This window comes from Aquarana catesbeiana, linkage group LG02, assembly GCF_042186555.1.
Source record: "Aquarana catesbeiana isolate 2022-GZ linkage group LG02, ASM4218655v1, whole genome shotgun sequence".
Classification (NCBI taxonomy): domain Eukaryota; kingdom Metazoa; phylum Chordata; class Amphibia; order Anura; family Ranidae; genus Aquarana; species Aquarana catesbeiana.
Genome location: NC_133325.1, coordinates 574,097,429 through 574,120,182, shown reverse-complemented (window position 1 = coordinate 574,120,182; position 22,754 = coordinate 574,097,429). Strand labels below are relative to the sequence as shown.

The following is a 22,754-nucleotide window of genomic DNA, read 5'->3' as shown; positions in this document are numbered from 1 at the left end:
CACAGGTCAGCAGGTGAGAAGGTGTGTGGGGGCAGGCTGGGGAGAGAGGTCTGTCAGCAGGGGGGTGTGAGGTGGTCATGGAGCGATATTAATCAGTGGGTGGGGGGAGTAATTGGGAGTGATATCTTTTGGAGTAGGGTCTGTCATCTTCAGATTGGGAAATGGTCACCTGTGAAATAAGTTAAAGGGAGGTGGCTAACATGAGAAGTGGCTGGGGAGTGACCTGGTTGGTGGCGAGTGTGAAATGGATGATGTGTTTCAAGTTTCTTTCACGTTTGTGGTAATGCTTGCTGCCCTCTGAAAAGTGATCTGTGGTGGATTGCTTTTCAACGAGTGGTATAGCAGCAGCTGACAGGCATTCATGAGGTGCTACTTCCGCCTCCTTTTTTTTTTTACATTGCTGAATGGTATTTTTACATTGTTTGACTATGTTGCTACTGCGAGTGAGTTTGGCTTGCAGTTGCAGAGTGGCCCCATTGAAATCAATAGGCATGTTTGACAGGCAGTGCTGCCTGTCAAACTCTGCAGGCTGAGTTAAAGATGCTGCAGCTAAAGAAAGAACAAAAAAAAAAAAGTTGCAGCTGTGAAGTAAAGCATTACAGCTATGGCAATCGTACAGCCCTGTCTAAATGTATTTTCAAGATTTGGCTCAGGAACGTGCGGTGAGGTCAGTGGGTGGTGAGGAACTGGCTAGTATCAGAGCTAGATACACACAGGTTACATACGCCGCGAATGTTAGAGCGAGAGCAATAATTCTAGCACTAGACCTCCTCTGTAACTCTAAACATGTAATCTGTAAAAAAATTTAAAGCGTCACCTATGGAGATTTTTAAGTACCTAAGACTATACAATTAATTATTATATAATGTTTTTAAGGTAATTTACTATATTTTCAAAAAATGTACTCAAGCAGGTGGCTTAACGGACAAATTACCGAGGTTTGAAGTTATAACTTCAAACCAGTAATTTCACAGTAAATAGATAAATAATAAATTATCATCTTATAACATATACCATAATAATATATGATTTAGCTTGATTAAAACTGTACCCTTTCAGCAGCAGAAGATTCTTTTTCTCCCTCTTAACTGTGTGAGAAAAACATGGGATTATGGGTAAATCTAATACACATAAAAACATGTTTTTTTCCCTCTAATTAAGAGGGGTGGGCTGGAAGGGAACATTTGTCTTTTAGAAACATGCCACCTTCTATGACACTGCAGTGAGAGGACAGCCTCCACTGCAGCATTCATATTGGACAGCTGGGGCCAATGGTACTTTATAATTGGTCCAAGACTCCAAGCTGTCCATTGAGCTCAGTGCCTCTGACAAGAAGTGAGAGGCACTGTGAGCTCATCCTTTCAGTCTGCTGCAAACAGAGTGTACCAGCTTGTATTTAAACTGGCCGCACTGTATGTAGATTTGACAGGCTGCACAAGGAGCCCATATCTCTGGAACCGTAGGTCCTAGGAGCCCCAAACTTGGGCAGTGGTGGGGTATGTCTTCGGCTACCTACCCCCGCAAACCCCCCCCCCCACATTTGGGGTCTCTATGACCCTCGAAACGCAATTTTTTTTGGGGGGGGGTGTGAATTTTTTTTTTTTGCAAATGGGCCTATCTTGAGGTAAGGGGCCTGGAGCTGCAGCTCCAATAGCCCCATGTTAATCCGGCCCTGTGGGGGAGCAACAGAGAAACAAAGGTTTTAAATAAATAAATAACAGCTGACCATTGTACACACTCCGTCAGTGTTAAATGGTTTGTCTCAGCCCCCTGCTTTTCCTGGACAGCTTGGTCTGTTAACCTTTAAGACCAAGATGTGGCTTCCAATTTAGAAGTCTTGACTGAGAGCTGCCAGAGACAGCTTGGTCATACAACCACCTAAAGTTGGGAACACATATGTGCAGTAGCTGGGCATTAAAGCCCATCTTTTTCATCACCACATATATGTGTTATGCGGTCAGCAAGAGGTGAAGTTGAAAAATAACAGCGAAAAATAGATGTAGTCTGAAGCACCATGAGTGATGAGCCTCCACCCCTAAATATATAAACAATAAAAAGACACATTGGTCGTGGATCTTTAAATGAGGCAAATCACTTTGAAACATTTGTCTCTTTTTTGTCACATGTCACACGATAGGGACTTAAACAGATATTTTGAATCCACTTTTTTTTACTTGGATCCACATTATATGTACACACAATTCTTCTTTATAGATCACTGTTGGCCACAAGTGCCATCACCTTCTCACATAAGTCATGGATTCACTGTAATAGAAACTTAGTCCGCCTCTATTTGCCCTCGAGGTCCATTTGGGTCATGTCGCCACAGCCCCTGGGGCAGACATCCCTTGGTACCCCCCTGTAACGAAACATCCCACACTCCGCTTGAGTGCTTTCGTCATATACCGCTTCTTCCCTGTCTGAATATAGATATCAAAAATTCCAACCGCTGACAACCAATAACTAGGCAGTACTCATTTTGGCTGCTCAACATGAACTGTTTATTTTAACACAGGCACACAGAGATATTCAAACTTCTCATCAGTAGACTGTCCCAATCAGCAGGGAGAGCTGTTGGAGGAACCCCCCCCCCCCCTCCCCACAGCAAATACACATAGACATAAGCATCCCATAATAGGTTGCTCCCAAGGCTCCCAAGGCAGACAGACAAAATAGAACAATGGGATACATCCACACCTAACAAACACATAGCAACCCCCTCCCCACCTCATATTATCTAGCAACGGTCTCTGATGAACGGTGGATTTTATCTTCACATATTCTTGAGGTCAGACTGGGGTTCTCGGTCAGCCTGTGCCCCTAATAGACACAGGGTGACTTACACATAAGAGGGGCTGGGGGAGCTGGACAAGGAGCCTCCAATGCTCTCCAAGGTAACCTGGATTTCCCAAGCCCTCTGCCCAAAGTGACTCCCGTCACACCTCCCCTTACAGGGCTGCTAGGTTCCCCCCATTTTTGAGCTGACCTGTAAGTAACAGGGCTACATGTCCACATTTTTCCCCTTTTTTCCCTCCCTGCATTGGGAGTCATCTATTTTGTACATGTTATTATCATTCTGGCATAGATAATTTTCTTGCATCTACTCCTGAGGAAGTGGACAATGATCCACAAAAGGCATAGAGTTATAAGATGCCAAGAAATGTGTGGATCGCTATCTACTATGCAATCATGTATTTCCATTTGCCAATAATCATGTATCATCTGTTAAAATATCTTGTATACAAATATCAAGATTTTTTATGAATTTATATTATTATGGTAACCTATTATGGATCAGCTTATTATATTTCTTTTGAATTATTATTTTTTTGTGTTTATAAACTGTGAAAATGAAATCTGCTATCATGTAATAAATTTGTAAAATATATATATATATATATATATATATATATATATATATATATACATTTACATATATATATATATATATATATATATATATATATATATATATATATATATATATATATATATATATATATATATATAACAATGTAGATTTGTTAATTGTTTTGGTCATGTTTTTTTTTCTAAGCTCTCAATTTCAGTTCATGTAAATACCTAGAGGACTCAGACTTGAGTACAGTTCAATTTAATTTCAGCATTCGATACTAATCAAGGTAAACAGGTTTATGAAATTTGCAAGCTAGTTAGTGAACCAAAGGTGAAGGAAACAGGCTAGACAAGGAAAGAAGAGAATAATGGTTAGATAATTAAAAAACAATGTTATCTGAAAGTCATGAAAAAAAATAAACCTTACTTTTCGAATGTTTAAGGTGATACCCTTGTCAGTGCTCCCTTTTGTGTTTATGTTAGATATCCTGCCATATCTTTTATGTGTGTCTCCCCTATGCACAGCATTACCAAGGCAAAATCTTACTGCATGAAGAGGCAGATGGCACTTTCTCTCTGTTACCTCTTCTGTTCTCGCCACACTACATGACTACAATAATATAATAAAACTGAAATTGTGCTTAAAAGTTTCAGGACCCATACATACCAGTGCACGCAGCATGTGTATTTTCAGTAGCACATAAAAGCATTTTTTTTTTACGTTCTGCTATTAAACATATCCAATTAAAAAAAATCAAATTTCTTCAAAAATGTAGGCCAAAATGTATTCCGCTACATGTCTTTGGTAAAAAAAAAAATCCCAATAAGTGTACATTGATTGGTTTGCATGAAAGATATAGCATCTACAAACGATGGTATATATACTGAAATTTGTAGTTTTTTATTTTTATACTAGTAATGGCCGTGATCAGCGACCTATAGTGGGATCATAATAGTGCGGCAAGCAATCTGACACTAACTGATGCTGCTTGGGAACTGTCACTAACATCACCAGTGACAGTAATACAGTGCTAATACTATCTGTCACTGTACTAATAACACAAGCTGGGAAGGGGTTAACATCTAGGGGTAGCAAGACATGCCGGCAACTCGATTGCTTCTTCTTAAATCTTTATTGAGCACTAACAGCAGTGTGACATCTAAGGTGCTAACATGTTTCGGTCGGAGCCTTCTTCATAGCCATCTAGGGGTAATGATAGGGTTAACTGTGTGCCTAACAAGTTTAATGTGTGCAATAAGTTCTGCTTTTACTAGTAGATGTGGCTGATTTTTCTCCCTGCTTTGCAGGGAGAAAACACAGCCACATCTCTGCTCTGTGTACAAAGTCCTGTGTTGTTCATAAACACAGGGCTCTGTACTGTGATTTGCTAAGCTAATCAGCAGGTCCTGGACATAAATAATTGGCTGGGACCTGCTAACTGACTTGTGCTATAGCATATAACTGCACAGATGGGGCTGCGCGTGCGTACTCCCTACCCTGAAATGCTGCATTATGTACATGTACGTGATTCAGCGCAGAGCGGCCGCCCCATTGCTGCATATGTGCATGGGGCAGTCCACAAGCAGTTAAAAACAAATACAATATATTTCTGCAGTACATGCACATGTTTTATCTCTTTAGATACCTGTTGATCTGCCAAAATTGCCCTTAGCTCCTAATTCCTGTTGTGGACTGACAACACATGTGTTTTTTCAGGACTGACATCTCAATAAATGGTGTCAGCCCTGCTCAGTTGTCTTATGTTAAACCACAGAAACCCCCTCTCCCCATCATCAAAATATAGCGGATAATTTTTTTCTAGTTCACATTAAAGTGGTGTTCCGGCCGAAATTATACATTTTAAATAAAAATACTCCTATAATACACAAGCTTAATGTATTCTAGTAAAGTTATTCTGTAAACTAAGGGCTGTTTTGTTAGTTTATAGCAGTAGTTTGTTATTTTATAAACTTACAGCAGGCCGTGGCCATCTTAAGTCTGGGCATCTGAAGCCAGACTGTATTTCTTCCTGGATCTCATCCTTGCAGATCTCGCACATGCTCAGTGCAGCACAAGCAGTGTAATAGGTTTCAGGTCAGGTTTCCACAGCAACGGCAGTTTCAGAGGAAGTTGCCTCCCCTTCCCAGAAAGCATTGCAAACAGGAAATGATGCAATGGGCCGCGGCCAGGGAGGAGGAAGTGAAAAATGAATACAGCAGATATACAGTAAGTGCTGAGAAAAAAAATTAAAAAATATCCAATTTGTTTACAGTGCACAGTTTAGTGAGGGATGCTGAAGAGTTGTAAAAGTGGGTGGAACTCCACTTTAAGAACTGGGAGAACTTCTTCAGAAAACATATGAAGTGTACAAAGAACAAAGGTCAACTCTAAATTTATGACAAGATCAACACGTATTTTGATGGGAATATATCAGTTTTTTTTTCTGTTACTAGTTTAAAGTGGAGTTCCACCCACTTTTACAACTCTTCAGCATCCCTCACTAAACTGTGCACTGTAAACAAATTGGATATTTAAAAAAAAATTTTCTCAGCACCTACTGTATATCTGCTGTGTTCATTTTTCACTTCCTCCTCCCTGGCCGCGGCCCATCGCATCATTTCCTGTTTGCAATGCCTTCTGGGAAGGGGCGGCAACTTCCTCTGAAACTGCCGTTGCTCTGGAAACCTGACCTGAAACCTATTACACTGCTTGCGCTGCACTGAGCATGTGCGAGATCTGCAAGGATGAGATCCTGGAAGAAATACAGTCTGGCTTCAGATGCCCACACTTAAGATGGCCAGGGCCTGCTGTAAGTTTATAAAATAACAAACTACTGCTATAAACTAACAAAACAGACCTTAGTTTACAGACTAACTTTACTAGAATACATTAAGCTTGTGTATTATAGGAGTATTTTTATTTAAAAAGTATCATTTCAGCCGGAACACCACTTTAAGTAATTCATGACCTATAAAAGCAAATGAAAGTAGCTAATTGGCAAAAAACAATTATGTGCCAGAATTATACATTGTTAATACTATATACGCAATGCCTTGAAAAAGTATGCAACCAAAAACATAAATTTTTTTTTTTATTGGGATTTTTTTGTGATAGACCAACACAAAGTGGCACATAATTGTGAAGTGGAAGGAAAATGATAAATGTTTTTCAAATTTCTTTACAAATAAATATGTGAAAAGTGTGGCGTGTAATTGTATTCAGCCCCCCTGAGCCAATACGTTGTAGAACCACCTTTCTCTGCAATTACAGCTGCAAGTCTTTTTGGGTATGTCTCTACCAGCATTGCACATGTAGAGAGTGACATTGTTGCCCATTCTTCTTTGCAAAATAGCTCAAGCTCTGTCAGATTGGATGGAGATTGGATGCAGTAATATCACAAGTTTTTCGGCTGCAAGAACATCTCATTCCCATCTCTCCTGATTACTGAGTTTCTCCATACTCACATTGTCATTTTTATAGACTTTGCTTATATATTTTTGATCACTTAGATACACTCACCTTAATGGATTTTGTATATATCAGAGTAATTTTGCTTTAGGTCCTTGTAACAGGTTGATGGTGCACACCACTCTTCACATGGCCGTTTTTTGGTAGCATTTTTTGGTAGCATTTTTTTACTTTATTGTATCACTTTTGCACAATACTATATGAGTTTGTATGGTTGTGTTTTATCATCTTCACTGATTATTTAATGGTTGCGCGCTTGTTTTTCGGAGATATATGTTTTTTAGCTTTTTTGTATTTAGGCTTACACAAGCAGCTGCACTTTTTTCACTTAGTTAGCGCAGAAATTTCCTTTATAGCTTTCTTCTAAGATTGCCATGTATTTGGCTCCATCCATCTTTCCAACAACTTAGACCAGCTTCCCTGTCCCTGCTGAAGAAAAGCATCCCCACAACATGATGCTGCCACCACCATGTTTCACAGTGAGAATGGTGTGTTCAGGGTGTTGTGCAGTGTTAGTTTTCCACCACACATAGAGTTTTGCTTTTAGGCCAAAAAGTTCAATTTTGGTCTCATCTGACCAGAGCACCTTCTTCCACATGTTTGCCGTGTCCCCCACATGGCTTCTCGCAAACTGCAAACAGAATATCTTATGGCTTTATTTCAACAATGGCTTTCTTATTGCCACTCTTCCATAAAGGCCAGATTTGTAGAGTACACGACTAATAGCTGTCCTGTGGACAGATTCTCCCACCTGAGCTGTGGATCTCTGCAGCTCCTCCAGAGTTACCATGGGCCTCTTGGCTGCTTCTCTGAATAATGCTCTCCTTGCCCGACCTGTCAGTTTAGGTGAACGGTCATATCTTGGTAGGTTTGCAGTTGTACCATACTCTTTCCATTTTCGGATGATGGATTAAACAGTACTTCGTGAGATGTTCAAAGCCTGGAATATTTTTTTTTATAACCTAACCCTGCTTTTAACTTCTCCACAACTTTATCCATGACCTGTCTGGTGTTCTCCCTGGCCTTCATGATGACGTTTGTTCACTAAGGTCCTCCAAGAAACCTCTGAGGGCTTCACAGAACAGCTGTATTTATATTGAGATTAAATTACACACAGGTGGACTCTATTTACTAATTAGGTGATTTCTGAAGGCAATTGGTTCCACTAGATTTTAGTTAGGGGTATCAGAGTAAAGGGGGCTGAATACAAATGCACGCTGCCTTTTTCAGATATTTATTTGTAAAAATGTTATCATTTTCCTTCCACTTCACAATTATGTGCCACCTTTTTTTGGTCTATAACATAAAATCCCAATAAAATACATTTACGTTTTTGGTTTTAACATGACAAAGTGTGGAAGATGTAAAGGGGTATGAATACTTTTTCAAGGCACTGTATATTTATAGACATGCTTGTTCATGTTTCTTTCTAAGCTCTGAATTTCAATTCAGGTCAATGCCTAGTATACTGTATATAAGAGGCCTCAGACTTGAGAACAGTGGATTTGATTTCAAAAATTCAGTACTAATCAAGGTAAACAGGTTTCTGAAATATGCAGACTAGTTAGTAAACCAAAGGTCAGGGCAACAGGCCAGACAAGAAAAAAAGAAAGAGGATAAAGGTTGAACAACTAAAAGCCAATGATGTCTGAAACTCAAGTAAAATTAACTTTTCAAAGATTTGAGGCTATGGGCCCTCTCTCAATGTCTCCTGCTATGTTAATGTCAAATGACGTAGTAATTTCCAAAGGTAGTACAGCACATTATTGAAACACACCTCCAATGACTATCATACCTTTTGGAGCACAGCCATAGAAAAAGATGGTGCGTGTCTGATGCTTAGTATTCAAAGTATTGGGGTTGCTTTAAAATATTATATGCATTAACAGGAAACATCACGTGCTTTAATGTGCCACAGTGTGAATGGGCCCTCAAAAGTTAGAGTCCCAAGGAAAAAAGGGGGGAGAGGTTTTTGAAAAGTTTTAGATGTGAGTAGGTGAGGAGAGTGAAGGACAGGATCAACTTTTGCAGATGTTGCACCAAGTTCTTTTTTGTGCAAAAAAATTTCAGTCTATGAAATTAAACTCTATAAAATATAAAAGAGGAATTTGCAGTACACCTGTAAAAATGTATGTCAAGCCTAAAAAGTGTTTTCTAGTTTTGGATAGAGTGGAAAAAATTAGAACTCCTGTCTGTGTTTTACTGCTAGATCGTTTGGGCTCTGTTAGAAAGATTTACCCTCACTTCTTGTCCTGCTGGCAAAACTTCTACAAGCCAGGAGGTGAAGGAAAACCAAGAAGGCTCATTTCACAGTTACTGCCCTACTGAAAAGCTATCTGCAGTGGATCTCTCTTCAAAGGAAGATGAAAGGAGGTTTGCAGTCACTGCCTTTGGATGCCTGTTTTTTTCTGGCTAAGGGTCACCGTCACGCTATAATGCCAAGTGGCCACAGCCCACCCCAGATAGTCGGCACTCAGTGTGGACCACACCTTTTTGGTCCCCCAACTACGACACTGTTTGTGCTGCTTTTCCATTTACTAGACTGAGTTTTGCTGTACAGGGGATTACAAAGGCCAATACCTAGCCAAGTTCAGATATTTAAACTGCTTGCAATAAAAAATATACATTTCATTAGGTATTAAAGTGGAGTTCCACCCACTTTTACAACTCTTCAGCATCCCTCACTAAACTGTGCACTGTAAACAAATTGGATATTTTTTTTTTTTCTCAGCACCTACTGTATATCTGCTGTATTCATTTTTCACTTCCTCCTCCCTGGCCGTGGCCCATCACATCATTTCCTGTTTGCAATGTCTTCTGGGAAGGGGCGGTAACTTCCTCTGACACTGCCGTTTCTATGGAAACCTGACCTGAAACCTATTACACTGCCTGTGCTGCACTGAGCATGTGCGAGATCTGTAAGGATGAGATCCAGGAAGAAATACAGTCTGGCTTCAGATGCCCACACTTAAGATGGCCACGGCCTGCTGTAAGTTTATAAAATAACAAACTTCTGCTATAAACTAACAAAACAGACCTTAGTTTACAGACTAACTTTACTAGAATAAATTAAGCTTGTGTATTATCGGTGTATTTTTATTTAAAAAGTATAATTTTGGCCGGAACACCACTTTAATCAATGCAAAGCTATATTAATTTGTATCCTGTTTAATCGGTCTTGAGTACAGCTTTCATTTTCATTTTCAAAAGATTAAAACCAATATTATTTAAATAGAACATTTTAATTGTTTCAAGATTACTGAATAGTAATTTAAGGCATTGGACTAACGATATTTCATAACTGATCTGTCCCACATCTTCCCTACTCTATTAAAGTGGTTGTAAACCCTCACATATACTCAGTGAAGTGACTGGCCTCAGGTGATACACAGAGATGAAACAAATCCTTCTACATGGGTTGCACCTGCTTATCTCTAGGTGTCTTTCCCCTACATGCATTCAAAGTGCAGGATTTACACAGGATCTCTCACCTCTAAAAAGCAGGGGGCAGAGAGCTGAAGTTACATCAGTGAGGAGAGCAGCGAAGGCCGATTGGAGGGAAGGGACACACCCTTCTTCACACAGCACACAGGAACAGAGCTGAGGCTGTCAAACAGCTGTAAGTCCCTCCCCTGTCACCATTTTTCTCTTGGTGTCAGGAAAACTTGTCAGAAGTGACTCATGCTGATAGCAGAGGAATGAGGCAAAAAGCAGAATTGACACTTAATGCTCTGAATTGAGACAAGCACACACAGAGTATGTTCTGCAGAAGGATATGCTTTGTTCATATTTCAAGTCTGAGGTTTACTACCACAGCAACAGAAAGTCATCTTGAGGCACATAGTTTCAGTATACCATTTGCAACACACTTCCATCAGATACCTTCTGTTTTAGGATGACTCTACTGTTTTTTGCACTGATTAGTTGCAGGGCTTTTTTTGGTTCCATTTATCTCACCCCACCATAACATGCTTGGTTATTGTGTAGTATGTGGAAACACCAGCCATTGCAGATTACCTAATTTTTCCCATCAGTAGAAAGCCATAAAGGTGAAACTGTACACCTTCATGCTCCCCCAACAAGCAACTCCAAGTTTTTCCAAGTGGCAAATCACCAGGCCCCAGTACAGTTACATTAGGGCAAACAATAGTGTGTACAATCCTCTGTAAATTTCTGGGGGCTCCAGCGGCAGATCATGTGGCAAGGAAGTGCAGGTGGGCAAGTACAGCTTGCTTATTGTGCCTGCTTCAAATGAAACCTGTTATTTGGGTAGCATGAGCAAAGTACAGATTATTGAAACATTTACAATCTGTGTGCTAAACCTACATAAAATAAATATATGACCTCAATGTATGTAAGTTTTTTTTTTAATTGGAAAAAGCCAACTTTATTTGTATAAAAGTATTTTACAAAATAGTTACTTATGTGAAATAATAAACAGTACATTATAACAGTCGTTTTGTGTGAGATTCTTTGTACATACATGTTAAGGTACAAGTTTATGATGGTGTATACATCCAGTATATAAAAGACTTCATGTCATTCTACTACCAATAGATTTCTGATAAAGATTTTCATGGTTTAGACTTCCATAGGATAGGCACCTTCTAGTTTTATCTAAGTAGGTCTGTCTGCGAGGCATTGGGGTATTTTAAGCACATGTTTCTCCATCCTCTAGCCATCTATCCCACACCTTTGAGTACTTATGTGTGCATTTCCTATGGGCATAGACCAGCTTTTTAAATGGCAGTGCATCATTAATGTCCCTCTTCCATTGGTGTATGGAGGGAGACTGAGCCTGCATCCATACCTTGGCTATGCACTTACGCGCCATAAACATCATTTAGAAATGTAGCTTGGTATTTGTCAATTTCTACGTCTGGCAGAAGTCCCAAAAGACACAGTTTGGGGTCCAATACTACTGGGGATCCCATATTGTCATGTAAAAATTGGACAATCTGCGTCCAATACGTCTGAATGTTTGGGGAGCTCCATATGAGTACCTGGTGGTGCGTGGCACAAATGGCATGTCAGGTCATATGTACGGAGAAATTTTGCCTTTTTAAGAGGGGTCAAGTAGGCTTTGTGTATAATGTATATTTGTGTCAGTCTGTCAGATAACTTGGGGGACGTCAATCTGGTCCTTTCCATTATTTCATCCCAGTCTTCCTCCTCTATGGGGTCTATGTCTTTTTCCCATTCCATTTTTGCCTTTTGTGCAGTGGCATTTGACCTACGGTTTCTGATCTTTAGATAGAGGGTCAATATGAGTTTAGAGGTTTGCTCTCCCAGTATTATATCCAGGACCAGGGGAGAATCTGACACTACTTCTATATTTGGTAGTTGTGTTTTTAATGCATGGCGAAGTTGTCAGTACTTAAAAGCCATCTGGTTAGGAAGTGTATATTCTTCCTTAAGCACTTGAAACTGCTTGAGTCTGGAGTTAGATAGCACCTGATGTATATATATTATACCATGTGTAGCCCATACTGTCGAGTCTGAGAGATATTCTAACTCAGGTAGGTGTTTGTTGAACCATAGTGGGGTATGGGTGTGAATTTTCCCAGTGTTTTGCTTTTTCAGCCTGATTTCCCATATTCTTTGATGATGGAGTAGCATTGCCATATTATAACTTGTTTTTTTTTTTAGTAATGTGTTTCCCTCTAAGGATAGCTTGGAGCGGGGTAAATGCTGGGTGACCCGGTTTGTTACATACTAGGGATCTGTAGCGTTGCATTTCCACTTTATTAAAGTGGTATATATGGAAGAGTTGAGCTGCCAAGTAATAATCTTGTAAATCAGGAAGGGACACTCCTCCCTTATCTGTGGGGTTCTTTAAAACATGCCAGGCCAGTTTGTGTCTGCCATTTCCCCATACAAATTAGTTTAGAATGGCTTCCATTTGTTTAAAGACTTTTAAAGGGATATAGAGAGGAGCGTGCCAAACCATATATAGTATTTTGGGTAACAAAATCATTTTTATTATATTTATTGTCCCATCACCCCTAGTGGCAGCCTGGACCATGTCTGGGTTTTGGACTTTATCAAGTTAAATAGGGGTGTAACATTTAGGTGTGTGTGGTCCGTCAAAGACCTAGTGACCTCCACCCCCAGGTACTTAATTTTGGATACTCTGGATAATGGAAGAGTTAGGTTTGTTTTAGGGGGGGGGATATGTCCAGCGGGATGATTTGATACGCAATCCCGAGTAGCTACCCATTTTTTCAATAATTTCAAGTGCGGCCTGTAGAGAAGGTCCTTGATCTGCCAAGTATAAAATAGTGTCATCAGCATATAGACCTATTTTATCTACTGTATGTCCTTTCCTCAGTCCCTTTATATATTAGTGTCTGCTCTGATGGCAATTGCCAGCGGCTCTGCTGCCAAGGCATATAGTAGGTGGGACAGGGGGTATCCCTGTCTTGTACCCCTTTCCAGAGGGAATTGCTCCGAAAGCCAGCTGTTAACAAATACCCTTGCTTTGGGTGTCTGATATAGAAACTTAACCCACTGCATAAACTGTGAACCAAAGCCATAGTTGCGTAGGCACTGAAGGGATATTTAGCTTAACCACACCCATTTTACAATTTAGTTTCCATTTCGTGTTTTTCCTTACTTCATTGCACATATTACTAGGTGCGTATTGGTAATCTAGTTTCGTTTCTCATGCTCCTGTTATCTTCTTTTGTGTTTCGTTTCCTGTAAAGCACGTGATTTCTTAAAAATAATTAGTTTCACTTTTGTCATAAAATGTTTCTGTATTTGATTGGATAATTTGTATGACACGGTCAAGGGGCGGTAGTTTCTGAAAGCCCCCTTTAAATATTCACACCAAAGAATAAAAAGATTAGATTTGCTCGGCGAGACTTTGTCAGTTTTTTATCATTGTCTCAATGGGCTAATCTCACAGGCCTGTGGGGATTGTAAGGTACACCTTATGCAGACTTATCGAGGGTCTAAAAATATCCCTAGACAATCTACATTTGCCAACAGATGGTGGCTCGTCCAGAATTGATAATAATACGTCCGGTAATCTAGATTTATATCTATTTTTCTCTTGCCGTGATTTATTTAGAGATCGATTCCTTTTAAGGGACCTGTAATTTGTTTTTTAGACCTCGATAGATAAGCCCTGGGTGGGCTTCAGAGAAACTATTCTGAGAAGCAGTAAGATAAGCCCTGGGTGGGCTTCTAAGAAAATTGCTCTGAGAAGCAATAAAAAACCCTGGGTGGGTTTTAAAGACTTTAAGGAGAAGTCCATAGAATAAGACTAAATATATAAAGTGCGTATTATAATATAAGTGTGGGACACTGGTAGTAGTAACTGCTGCTATTAATGCTAGGATCGCTGATCTCTGTTTTGCATTTTGATGATCGCTACTATTTACCAATATAGTGATGGTATTCAAATAATTGCAATTAAATACTAAAATAATATAAATACCACCCTGTAATCAACGTAAATAAATAACGTGCATAAAAAAAAAAATAACAATTCCTTGTGAATAAGAAACAATGAAATCTTCTAAAATCAATAATCAAAATGTGCAATCCCCAATACTGAGTATACCAGAGCGGAGCTACATAGAGGGAATGTTGGAGAAAAAATAACAAAGAAAGAAAAGGCTGCCAGAGACCACTCCCACACCTTAAAGACATACTACTGAATGCCTGATTACTACTAACTGAAGGTGAGGGTTCTGTGAGACCACACTAGGAGACACCAGCAGCAGAAGGATACATATTCATTACATCTTATTTATCAAGATTAAATAGAAGAATTACTTACAGACTATTTATATGCCAGCACCCACCTACCTCCTTTAAAGCACTTTTTTATCTGAACACCTGCACTTTATTATAGCACCAAAATGGACTATTATCACATATTTTTATGATCACTATTTTTATGTGTACTTTTCTATGACATTATTTATGATTGATTGCACATTTTGATTATTGATTTTAGAAGATTTCATTGTTTCTTATTCACAAGGAATTGTTATTTTTTTTTATGCACGTTATTTATTTACGTTGATTACAGGGTGGTATTTATATTATTTTAGTATTTAATTGCAATTATTTGAATACCATCACTATATTGGTAAATAGTAGCGATCATCAAAATGCAAAACAAAGATCAGTGATCCTAGCATTAATAGCAGCAGTTACTACTACCAGTGTCCCACACTTATATTATAATACGCACTTTATATATTTACTCACACGTTTTTTATTTCTAATATTGCGCAAAATTAATTCAATTATTGATGTTACTAAGTGTTGGTGTGAACACCCCCATTTTGCTGCAATATTATCACTTGTTTACCTATTATCACCTACACACATAACTATTTGGCGACTTCACTTTTTATTATCCACCAGCACGAAGGACACTTTTCAATCATAGAATAAGACTGCAGCGACTGTTTCGGGTAAACAGTAGAAAAAACCTTCGGGAAAGGTTGATGTATACAGTACTGTAATTATAAGAAAAAGTCTGATAAGGTGTGCCAGACAAAACCCGATCTCTTTGCTTTATCTTCCTGTTGCTAGCTAGCTGTCATAAGATGATTTGTAATCTGTGTAATGTTTGTCTGTGTGGAATTTGTCGGGTGTCATAAGGTAAGATGACACCTTTTCCACTGCACTGTTTATTTTTAATGATTTATATATGAATGCTTTGACTCTAACGTTTAAGATATAACCTGTACCGTACTGTAGTCTGCAGAATGATTCTGGTATTGTTTCAGTAAGTAAAAATATTTTCTTTTCCTTGCAGTAATCAGACGTTCAGTGTCATTTTAGAGAAAGAACTAAAAAGAGAACTAAAATATTGGGTGGTCTGACAGAACTAAGTCTTATACCGGAATTATCGTTTTAAGGTTTATTGGTGTTTAGTTTCTGCTGATTTATCTGTATAGAGTTGAATAAGAATTTTAGAGTTTATAAGGAACCCTGGATTGGTGAGTATCCAGGTTAATTTCTTCTTATGTACTAACAAATGTCTCAAAAGTGTCCTGATTGTATGAAGGTTTAATTTACATAACAAATTTGTGTTTTAAGAAGGGTTGACAGTGAAGGGAGTAATATCACTTATTCGAAGAGCAGGGGAGACTTATCAAGTCTGTCCCAGGTCTTTGATGTATTGTGACATTAAGGACGTTTTTACCAATTAAAATATGGGTAGAGCGTTAATAACACTTTATTAAGGTAATACATAAATTGGCGAGGCTAACTTTTAATTAAAACATGCTATTTGAATAATTCTTTTTGCTACTGACATTTTTTGCGAAGGGGAAGTCAGGTGCAAAATTTGGACATTTGGCTTTTTGCCAACAGGGTTCAAGTGCAAATATCTCACTGACTGTAATAGATAGTGGGGAATTGTTTGCGGCATTAGTGCTACCGCAATTGAAGGCACTGTTTGAACTTGTTGGCACTCTGCCAAAAATTTGAAATGTAAATAAAAATTGTTTGGTTATAAACATAGGAAAAGTAATAATATACAGAGACTCTACAAGAATTTAGAATGTTTAGAAAGAAAAATAAAGTTGAAAATAAAAATGCACGCTGTGGAGATCCCCCGGCTGGACTGCGGCTCCCTATAGCATCCTAGCCCAAACATTGTTCACGATGGATTTAGCAGAGTCATAGGATGGTAAATTTAAGGGTTAAATAAACCTTCTCTATGCTTGTACTGTGTGCCCCGCCCCCTCCCCCCTTACATTCCACAACCAGATAAGGACCTCATCACATAAAGACACACAGCAACAATTTTTTTTTTTTTAACAGCTTGCAAGCAAAAGTTAGCAGAATCTGTGTTAGAATTCTGGAAAAAAAGATTTATAGACATTTGGACACAAGAGGCAGGATTTGTTCAGTATAACATGCACAGTCTCTTAATACAGACATGCCTCAGCAGCCTTAAACATGCACTTATAGTAAGACAGCAAATATCGGATTGCGCTACAGGCACTGTAACTGATTTTTGCAAGAAGCTGACAGAGAAGGATGCTGCAGGATGTTTTGACATTCCTAAACAAACACCAGTGCAGACACATTATCAAAATGATTTCTCAGGAAATAAAAAGGGGAAACTTTTATACAAAGAGGGAAGGGGCAAGGACAAAGAGGGAGTTACATACAGAGAAAAAGAGGAGAAAGGAATCTTAAGGGAAATTGTCTCGCCCTACAATACTCCCATTAACCTGGTAAAGAAGGCAAATGGTGACCATAGGTTTGTACAAGACCTGAGGGCCATCAATAGCCTAGTGGTACCGATTGCCCCAATAGTGCCTGATGTGCCATCAATACTTACCGCCATACCATACGATGCAGAGATTTTACTGTGATTGATTTAAAGAATTTTCTTTTTCTCCGTCCTTGTAGACGAGGAGACACAGCCACTTTTTGTTTTTACTGTGTCGATTGTCCAACACAGTAGTCAGTTTATCTGGTGTAGAATGCCGCAGAGTTATATAGACTCACCTGTGGTCTATTCTATAGTACTCCAAGCCACCCTCGGACCTTGGACTGCCCCTCATGGTTCTGTACTGTTGCAGTATGTTAATGAGTCTTTTGATTTGTAGTTCTTCAGAGGAGGACTGACGAGCTGATAGCCTATCCTTATTGAAATGGTTACATGTATGTTGTCACAAAGTGTCTAAGAAAAAGTTACAATGGTGTAAACAGGAGGTTGAGTACCTAGGGTTTGTGCTGTCTCCGGGAGTAAGGAAAGTCAGTCAAAAAAAGAGCTTTCGCTCTTGTGGGTTTGCCCCACCCACTTACCAAGAAAGACATGCTTGCCTTTCTTGGAATGATTCGTTACTGCCGCCAATGAATACCTGACTGTTCTTTCTATGACAATATACTGAGACAAGCAACCCTCTCTGAAATGTCTGATAATGTAAAATGGTCTGATGAAATGTTAAATGTTTTTGCCATGTTGAAATGTGCAATGGTTACCAGCCCGAGCCTCGGCCTCCCTGAAATATGGCAAAATGTATAACTTGTTTGCCAGGGGAAATTGCAGAACCATGGCGGGAGTACTGGCCCAGGAACATGGTGGGAGACTGCGCCCTGTAGTTTTTTTTTTTTTCTCTCAAAGATGGTCCCGGTGCATGTTCAAGGCATGCCCGCGTGTCTCAGAACTCTAGCGTTCTGTGTAATGGTGGTTGAGATGGCCATTTCTTTCACTCTGGGACACGACACCACACTTCACACCACCCACAATGTGTCAATCCTGTTGAAAAATGTACATACACAGCACATGTCTGCTCAGAGGTTGAGCGGATATGAGGTGATTTTACTGTCCAATCCAAAATTGCACATCAAATATGCTTCTCCCACTGCAGGCCCAGCACCAATTTTAAACGCCCTTTTAGGATTAAAAGGAGAACAGGATGAGGTCGTGCCACAACATGACTGCATAAACCTCATTCACCAAGACACATCACCCAGGTCTGATTTATCTTCCACAACACTACCAGACACACAGAAAGTTTTTTGTGGATGGTTCTTGCTCTAGGCCAAATGATCACACATACCATGCAGGGTATGCAGTTGTGCAGCTTCCAGATGTTATACTTGAGGCCAAGCCTATCTCATATCAATCAGCACAGGCTGCTGAATTGCACTCACTAGAGCATGCCAGCTCTTTGAAGGTCAGGATGTAAACATTTACACTGACTCGAAGTATGGGTACGGCGTGGTACACAACTTCGGTATGATATGAAGTAGGCGTGGCTTCGTGGCAGCAGATGGAAAGAACATTTCACATTCCTCTTTAGTAATGTTACTGCTAAAAGCTATCCAGCTACCTAAAACACTGGCTATAGTACATTGCAGAGCACATACAGGCCAACAGACAGAGATAGCCAGGGGAAATGCTCTGGCTGACCTTGCTGCTAAACAAGCTGCTATCTCACAGACAGCAGACATCCAAATGGCTATGCTGATATCTGACCTATCACCATTTGAACAGTCACTTGCAGATCTCCAGGATTATGCATCAAATCATAAATATATATATATATATATATATATATATATATATATATATATATATAGTTAAGGGACTGGGATAAAAAGGGTGTGCAGAAAGATCCAAAAAATTGGACTTCTCTGCAAAGAAGGGAAAACATGTATACCAGCGGCAAGTGCATCATTCTTCATCTTACAGTACCACAGAATAGGCCACGGCTGATCTTCTGAGTAGAGATTTTAATATTCTCAAGATGGGTCGAACTTTTTGTGACCACAAAAGAAGATGCACAAACAGTAGTGAGGATCCTCACTCAGGAAATCATTCCTCGATGGGGATGCCCACTTCAAATAAACTCAGACAATGGTCCAGCTTTTATGGCCAGGTCTGCCAGGACTCGGTAAGATAGAATGGAAGTTTCATATTCCCTACCACCCTCAAAGCTCAGGGATAGTAGAAAGAATGAACAGAACAATAAAAGACAAGATAAGAAAGGCCACAGGAGGAACCTTTGCCAACTGGAAAAAGGTCCTCCCAGCAGTCCTGGCAGAAATAAGAATGACCCCATCCAAAACAATAGGGTAGTCACCTTTTGAAGTTTTGATGGGTAGACCTTTCCCCACCCCATGGGCCAGAGCACCTTTAATGGTAGAAAAGGGAGATTTAGACTTAATACAGGAAGAATATGTAAGAAAACTGGTTGAAACATTGGATACAGTCGAAAGAAATGTTGCTCGCACCTCTCCTTTTTTTTTTTTCACAGGAAGCTTCTCACCCTTTCAAGGTGGGAGACACCGTGGTGGTCCAACAGCTGAACAGAAATAAGAAGCAAGAGTATCCCTTTGGACCTCCTACCACAGTGATTGCAGTGACCAGAATAGCCATCCTAGTGGAAAACTGCCAGTCCTGGATCCATGCCAGCCGAGTAAAAAAGGTTGCCCAAAGCTCCAGGAGCAGGAAGGAGACCTTGGATAAAGGAGGCCCTCAAGCAGAAGTCCAAGCAGACGAAAGAGGAGTTCCTGGGAAAGCAGGTCCGGCCAGAGAAGATGACCTCACTTATTTCACCACAGACTTCTGGCAAGGCATTTTGCATCCTGATCCTGATCTCTCTGATAGTGTCCCTGCCCACTTGGATCATCACTAACTGTATCTACCACCCTGAAGATTTCGGTGCAATTAAAAGTATCTGTGGGAACACACACACACACACACACAAGAGAATATTACAGTGACACAAGCTGGAACAAAGAGAGAGATTGGAGATAGTTTTACTGATAAGATGCTTTTGCTAAAATTTAAGTATGCTTATGCTCAAAAATCAGGGTATGAAGCATGTTGGATATGTAGCAAATTACATCCTAGTACTGCCCGAATTCCTTTTTGGCTGTACCTTTAAATATTTCCTCCTTTCTCAACGAGACTCCTCCTGTCTTCTTAACTAACATATCCATTCTGTACATAAATAACACTGTTACCTTTTCAATAGCAGGTAAAAGTCATTCCCCCTATTGGTGTTTTAATTTAGGGAATGAGACACAGACTAACCCCTCCATTTGTAGCAGGTCAATATTTAACATCTCCCTGTGCCAACCTAGAGGCCAGTATACACCCCAGATACCCCCTCAAACACCGCAACAAAGGGGAATTGTTCTATAAACAAGATATTGCCTGGGCATGGTTTCCTTCTTAGACAGGATGGGGTATAGACATGATGAAAAGGCTGAACAATTATTCAAGTATATTGGATGAGATAATGGAGAGGAATGCAGATGACATTGCTATGTTAAACATAACTAGAGCAATTAGAAAACAGAACTACATGAGTTAGCTATAGAAAGCATGAGTGCAGCTCTCGCAGGTTTGTGAAATGACTGAGAACTACGAATGCTGTACTTGGATCTCTAACACAAGTGCTAAGGTGCCTGACTGCTATGATATTATTGCACAACACCGAAAAGAAGTAGGCCAGCTCCAGCAGGAAGCTAGGGACATTGCTAAAACATGGAGTCCATTTGACAATGCAGGATTTGGGCTTGGAGGTATATTTTCATGGTTAAAAGACATTGTCCTTGTTATGATATTTATTCTTGCTCTGATTTTTTTACCTCTGCTTTAAGTGTTGTATTTGCATAATTGTACGCATTCAATCTCCTGATCATAAGGTACATACTCTCGGTGCGCTATAAACGCTAGGCCCTCTGTAACTACATCAGATTTATATGGGGGGGATGTAACTGGCTATGATTATCAAGGGGGTTCCTCCAACAAGAGCATTTATAAAGATATATCTACCCTGCCGGTCAGTCTCCAGAGCAATCAATTCAAACGGGGTGAATTTGGCCACTAACATCGTGACCCCCCTGGAAAAATTTGTATGGGTGCTGTGATATGCCCATCCCACCCAGGGGTGCCTCAGCGCCGCCTGCAAATGCCCAGTAACAGGTGTCTCCACCAGTGCAATAATATCTGCCTTTTGTCTTTTAAGGAATGTTAGTATAGCTGTTTGTTTAATTTTACCTCGCATACCTCGCACATTCCATGTCATAAATTTAATATCTGTCCCATTGGTCATGGCTTACTGGGGGTATATATACTGGCAGGGTAGCGTCTCCTATTAACATATATTGCATATTCATTTTAAGAACATCACTACAATTCACACAATAACCATGTACTTTTGGGCTCCTTTTCCAACATAAAAACTTGCGCACAACGGTGCAACATTTCCCAATGCTCTGATCTGCTGATCTGGCATTTTCCTTCCCTCCCAGCTTTTCACCTCCCCAGCTTGGTGAAAGCATACTGTACCCATGAACCAAAGTTCGGATTTTCTTCCAGCCTTCCAAACTGACTGGAGGTGTTCTACTTGATCCAGCAACCTTTATATGAATTAGCGTCCAGTTATCAACGTTGGCTGGAGGTGTAGTACTTAAGGTGTTACGAGCTGGAAAGTTCAATATAAAAAAGAAAAGGAAAAAAGAGGGGTTGCAAACAAAACGGGGGCGATTATTCACTGTGTGAAGCATGGAAACGGCACGAGGGATGTCCTATGTGTCTCTGAGTGAGACTCTCGCTGCAAAGATTCACAGTCATCCTGGTGTGCTAGAGTTTTGGGGCCTCAGCCCTATGATATCCCCATAATTGTGCTGTGGGGGCAGTACAGTACCCAGGGTGATACTCTCTGTAGTCCAAGTAACTGCAGGTCCAAAGCCGTGTACCCAGGAGTATCAGCAAACTGAGGGTTCCCCCCCCCCCCAGAGATACAGTAAGAGGAACGGACCCCCTAACCTCAAGAGGGGGAGTCTCCAGTCTCACATTCAGTAATGTGTGGGTTGTAAGGATAGGGGGGAAGAGCAAAAACAGAAGGGGGGGCTCTGGATTTTTTGTGTGAAGAAATAAATGATGATGGTGAAATTACCCCCCACAACGAAGGGGACATTTAGAAGAAAAAAAGGGCCTGTCATCTTCTGCCAATGGCAACAGTACTCACAGTATCCGGCTGCGTGCCCGATCATCCATCCGGACGTCCGCGTTGGTCCAACCAGTGAGCTGCCGCCTTCGGGTCTTCAAAAAATAGGGCTTTGCCATCCTCCTCCACTCTCAGTCTGGCTGGGAACAACATAGCATATTTAAGGTGTGCCACCCTGAGTCGTCTCTTGACATCTTGGAACTGTGCACGCTTTCTTTGGACTTCATTAGAGAAGTCAGGGAACACCACGACATGGCCGTTGCCCAGGGTGATGTTACCTTTCTCTCTGGTCAGCCACAGGATTTTATCTCTATCTTTAAAGTTAAGGAACTTGGCAATGAAGGTCCTGGGGGGGCTCCCACCGGTGGAGGTTTAACCCGTTCCACTGCAAACATGATTGAAAAGGCTTCTCTTCCAAAATGTTGGATCAAGAGGGATTGCAAATATTCAGTAGGGTTGGTACCTTCAGCCTTTAC

At 40.2% G+C, this 22,754-nt stretch overlaps 1 long non-coding RNA gene across 1 annotated transcript; it reads left to right on the top strand.

The window, feature by feature from the left end:
* Positions 1 to 15,353: 15,353 nt before the first annotated feature.
* LOC141130018 (uncharacterized) lies at positions 15,354 to 21,105 on the top strand. The gene is made up of 2 exons (XR_012241948.1): positions 15,354 to 15,575; positions 19,573 to 21,105. It is a non-coding gene; the product is annotated as an uncharacterized lncRNA (long non-coding RNA).
* The last annotated feature ends 1,649 nt before the right edge of the window (positions 21,106 to 22,754 follow it).